The sequence below is a fragment of the Aptenodytes forsteri genome, unplaced genomic scaffold (assembly GCF_000699145.1).
Source record: "Aptenodytes forsteri isolate BGI_AS27 unplaced genomic scaffold, ASM69914v1 Scaffold193, whole genome shotgun sequence".
In the NCBI taxonomy this organism is placed as follows: Eukaryota; Metazoa; Chordata; class Aves; order Sphenisciformes; family Spheniscidae; genus Aptenodytes; species Aptenodytes forsteri.
In genome coordinates this window covers 3,198,418-3,203,998 of record NW_008795405.1, presented here as the reverse complement: position 1 = coordinate 3,203,998, position 5,581 = coordinate 3,198,418, and positions in this window count along the sequence as shown.

Here is a 5,581-nt window from a genome sequence, read left to right as displayed (position 1 = left end):
GGCCCTGGCCCTGTCCAGGGGTGGGCTTCCCCGCGGGCCGGGGGCGACCTGCACGCCTCGCCTTGCCTTGCATCTCTTCTCTGGAGCTGCCCCTGCCCGCATGGCTGTGCTGCCCCAGCTCACGGCTGTGCTCCCTTCCCAGGCTACAAACTTACTTTCTTCATCGCATCCCTCCGCAGTCTCCTCTTTAAATGACACAAACCTTCTCCTTTCGCCCTCCCCTGGCATAAACGCGTTTTCAAGCATTTTCATATATTTTTTGGACCTTCCATTTTACTCCTTGATGATTACCTCTGTTTTCTGTTGTTTTTCTTCTCTCCCCTTGCAGCCAGTCCAGCAAGATGGGTTTCCAGGCTTGGCTGCCCCTGCCGTTGCCAAAGCAGCTGGTGGTGTTCGGGCTGGGAGACTGGAGCTGTTACTCTCCGGACACAAGCATCGCGGTGGACGTGCTGGTGTCCCCGGGCATTGCGCCGCAGCAGATTGGCACGCTGGAGCCTGCCCGCAGGTTGTGGTGGGAGCTGGCGCTGCCGGGGTGTCAGGAGGGGCATCCAGGAAAATCTTTCTGCTCTGTGATGCTGCCCAGTTCTGCGGTGTCAGCCCAAAGCTGCTCAGGCCTGCCGGTCCCCCACCATGGTGTTTCTCTCTAATGATGCTTTCAGCTTCCTTTTGGCTGCTTTCAGGGCTGGATCTTTTTCAGCTCTGGGGTGTTACCAGCTAGTATGGGAGCAGGAATTTTTCCCTGGTCAGTGTCACTTGTGGGCTGAAAACCCATGATCCCCTGTGCAGGTCTCTGGTGTGGGAAGGTGACTGGAGGACAGATATTTTCATGGCCTCGTTGAAAGAGATGGACAAAGGCAACTCTGTGAAGCTTGTCCTGACTGTCAATGGGCAGGTAAAAGAACCGACATTCTCCTCTCTTCCTGCCCTGGGTCCCAAATGTTGTCACTTCTGAGCTACAGAACTTCCTCTCCCATCCTCTCCTTTTCGTTCTCTTTGCTACTCCAAGGCAGAGCCACCTCACATGGATCTGTTGATGCACATCTGTGCTGAGCCTAAACCCTCTGTGATGCTCCAGGCCTATCCCCCAAACACAGCTTTGCCAAAATACCTAGTGTGTTGCAGGAGATGGGCAGCAGAGAGCAGTTCGCTTCCAGTTCCACTCTCTCCTGGGTCTGTGGTACTTACACAGTTGTTTTTACCTTGTGCTGAAGCCCTTGGATTTAGCATCTCCCAGTGCCTGGCTTTGTTTTTCTTTGTTTATTCTGTTGGTGCTGGAGGTGAAAGCACTTCCAGGGAATCTGTCCCTTGCAAGAAATCTTTTTGGTCACCCTTTGTGGATGGAGGCCAGCATACTTGGTGTGTCCTTTTATTCTCACTGTCACTGTTTCTGCCGCAGCTGCTCCGAGGTGTCTCCAGCAGTACGCCTGCCCGCCCCTTCCTCGTCCCAGAGACCACCCAGTCACCAGTGCTCCCAGCAGATGATATGCCCCTTGGCCAGGATCTGGAGGATCCTACTGTGGTATGTGTATCCTGGAGCCTTCCTCTTGTTATTTCACCCTCTCCTTAATATCTTCTCCCTCACTCGTAGCTGTTCAGTTGATGTCTAGCAGAAACATTTACTGCTGCTGTCTTAGTGGAGACCTGGCTAAGGAAGTTTTGGAGCCAAAGATTCACGTGTGCTAAAGAAAGTGGTACTCTCCATTGAAATGCCTTTGGAAGGGTTGAATTTAACAGCCCTTGGTGGGGTGCTCGATCAGCCTGGTTACTCCTAGCACAGATGGCCTTTCTGTCTTTCCAGTTGCCTTGTGCTAGCTGTGCCTATCGCAGCCAGCAGTCCGAAAGCGGACCCCTGGGCATATAGCAGCAGGTAGCTGCATTGCTCAGCATATATTTGGTGGCTGATACTGTTGGCATGCTGGCCCTTAAGACTCAACGGGAAGACGAGCCTGAAAGCAGTCACCACATGAAACTAATCTCTGGCCCAGTAATAGACAAGTCACAGTGGCCTCAGGTCTTTTTCTTCAGGGCTGATTTGACTGGGACTCTTGTCACAGGTTAAGAGTCAGAGTTCAGAGGTGACTGCTAGAGCATCCAGGCCTGGGAGGAAGGACGTCCGCCCACCACTGAGGACCCTGGCGATACCCTGTGCCCTGAAGCCACCATCTGGCAGGGTGGAAGCCAGTGAGGCCTGGAGGAAGAGTCTTGTCCACACCAAGAAGCCCAGGAAAGTTTTATTTGAACCCACAGCATCTGAGGGAGATCTCGATGAAGAAGGTAACTCTGGCAGCTTCCAGGTTTATTTTACAGGTCTTGTCTGAACGATCTGTCAATGCTGCTGGGCAACAACTTCCCAGTCCATTTCTCTGTATACCTCCAAGGCAAGATAGGCTTGTCTGTCTTGGCTTGTGAAATACCGAGAATGCTCCTTAGTCCTGGATAAACTGCTTAATGAATTTTTGCCTGTTGGGAAAAGGTCAGAAACAGAACATGGGATACTCTTAAGTGCCAACACTCTGTACCGTAACATAATATGCGTATCTCTTCATACGAGTAAAAGTACTTTGTAAATGGAGGCAAGTATTGTTAGCCTTGTTTTACAAAAGAGTAAATTGAGGCACAAGAAAGTTACCTACTGTGACATTCTGTAACCTTTCCATTAGTCTGTTCCCTTACTAACAGCATACTACTTGGTCCATAGAAGACATTGGCTATTATTAAATATAGAGAATTTGAAAAGGAATATATGTATAATTAGTGTAACTGTATTGACTTTTTAGTAGTGAGAAGGTAGCTGCCGAGGGGTTTGGAAATAAAACCTTTAGCTTCCAGAGTGTGAATTCCAAGTCAGCTACAGGGTGTGACCAAGTTTGTGTGTAAATGTTTGACAATAACTCAGTGGTCCCCATGTGAAGTGACTTCTTGGGACCTGGCTTGCTTCTCACAAAGGCAAATATAGCTCCATCATAAAGCCACTTCCGCTGTAGGCAGTGTGAGAAGCTTCCATCGGAGGGGTAAAATGCAATGGTGACAGCATGATGGCAGTCAAAGGAAGTGTGCCCTGCTCTTACCTGACTTCTGCATTTCTTCTGATGAGACTTTCTTCAGGATTCTTGGTCTTGGACCTTGTTTGTTGCAGTGAGGTAGCTTTGTGCTGGGGGTTGGAGGAAGGAAGGCCAAAGGGCTCTTAAGCCGTGGAACTGAGCATTTTCCACAGTATGTCTGCTGGTTGCTTTCTTTATGGGGCCATCTCTGTGTTTCCTCTGCAGATCTGGCGGTGGAGGAGTTGCAAGGTGAGGATCTGGTTCCTAGACCCTGGTTTGTCTTTTCAGCCACTTTGTGATGCCATTCCCTTTAATGTCACAGGCCTCTCATGCTTCATCCTTTATCTCCCCAATGATCAAGAATAACAAGTAGGTTGTGTGTATATACTGTTCATCTCCATGCAATTGCCCTCAGTATAGGTGCTTCCAGTACTGTCAGGGTCTCCAATACACTTCTGTAGCCCCTCTGAATCTCAGGCACACCTCTGGGTGCATAGCCCTTTGAGGCAAAGGGTAAGATGTGGAATAGACTTTGATTAAAAAGGATTCTTTAGCTTGCTCAGCCAACCGCAGGAGCCACAGGGAGAGGAAAGGAGGAGGAACAGAGCAGTACGAGGACTATCTCTGGAAGCAGCTCCAGGCTTTTGGTTGCTGTATCTTACGCACTAACAGGCTGTCCCTGGATAGCCCTCCCTCACAAGGACTAACAGGGGGATAGCACAACTGGGATATCCCTTTTGGGGATGGGTAATCAATGGTAATCAATGAGGGGCATCCAAGCCTGTCTGATGTGGCAGCCTGTATGCATCCTACATCCAGCCAGATTCTTTGCTGGCTCCCCCTGCTAGCAATGTCTCTCCTAGTACAGCAATTATTCCCCAAAGCCAACAGAAAATCTTCCTCAGCAAAGCCAACACAAAATCTTCCTCGGGGAGCTATGTCTTTTGCCACCCTAGAGGGAAGGGACCTGGGGCCCTTGCCTTCCCATTTCTCCCCTCTGAGCCTTCAGCTGCCTTGTTCTCCCCAGCAGGGAAGGGCTCTGGGGGTGTCTCGTCTGACTCTGCTCACAGCCCTGTGCTCTCCCCTCCCCAGGCAGTCCCAGCCCACGGTGGTGCCATGCCATGTGCCTCAGTGACCTGGGGACAGCTGTTCTGATCGGTGGAGAAGGTGTCGATCAGCAGTCCTGCAAGGATGCAGTCTGGAAGCTGGAAATCGGTGGGGATTTTAGGGCTATCAAAGGCAATGGGGGCAGTGGGACTCGAGGACAACTCATGCAGATGGGAGGGGGTACTCAGGGGTCTGTGCATAGGGAGGGGACAGCAAAGGTGTCACATCTCCTAGCATGGTCACCAGGCTGAGCTGACAGTGTAGGGTGCCATGAGAGGCTGTGGGGTTGTATGTGAGAGCCCTCCAGGAGATAAGGTTCTGGAAAGAGTTGGGTGAATTTTAAGGGTAAAAGCAACAGCGCGGTTTGCAGTCTGTGTGTGATACAATTCCAGCGCCTTGCAGCTTTCTGTATCTCACCAATCCTCTCTTCCACCTTACTATTCCCCACCTAGTTAGTGCTCCCCTTCATTCCTTACACAGAAACATTTCTGTATGAGTCCCCTCTAGCCCTGAATCAAAGGAGAGGAGGAGATGAAGGGAGCAAGGTCTTGAGTAAAGACTTTATGACATATTCTTTAAATCTGGAGAAATCGAGAGCATCTTTGAACTCCCACACCATCTGTCTGGTGCTGCTCCCACAGACAGTGATTTCTGGCTTCCAGTGGGTTTCCAGCTACGAAACGCCATGCCATTGTGCTTGCATGGTCACACAGCTACCTACGACCCAGACACCAAGCGTATCTACATCTTTGGGGGCATAAGGGAGGACAAAGACTACAGTGGCATCTACATTCTGGACACAGTCACCTGGAAATGGCTCCTCGTGGCTGTAAGTACTGCAGCTCTTCCAAGACAAAAGCACAGGAGGGGTGGCAGGTCCTGCCTGAATGTGGCAATCAATGTGCCCATATCCTTATTCCAGTAGTCTTGGTCCACTGTCGCTGCAGGTTGTCTGAGCTGCTTAGTTGGGATTGACAGATATAAGGCGGCTATGTTGAAAGGCCACAAGTTTGGCAGAAACCAGGGGCCGTGCCTACGATGAATGAAGCAAGGTGAAAAAATGGTTGCTGCAGTGCTGTGTCTGACCAAGGTTGTGGGTGGGAGGTACTGTACAAGCAGCAGAGGGAAATGGCCTCTCATATATGGTGCTATTGAGAGCTGCACTGGATGCTGAGGTGAAGAGCTGGTCTTCTCAAATCAGGGACTGCTCTGAGCACAGCAGATCTCTGAGCTCTTTAGTTGCCTGTCATGTCCTTGCAGGGGGCCCTGTCAGCGGGGGACTGTCTGTCTCTCTCCTGGCTAAGGCACAAGATGGCTTTTACAGAATAAGTCTGGATGAGATCTTTCTGTTCTCTGTCGTCTTCTGAGGAAGCTGGGGTAGGAGGTTGACTTCTTTCTCTCATCAGAGCATTCTGGTAGTGCAGAGTACACAA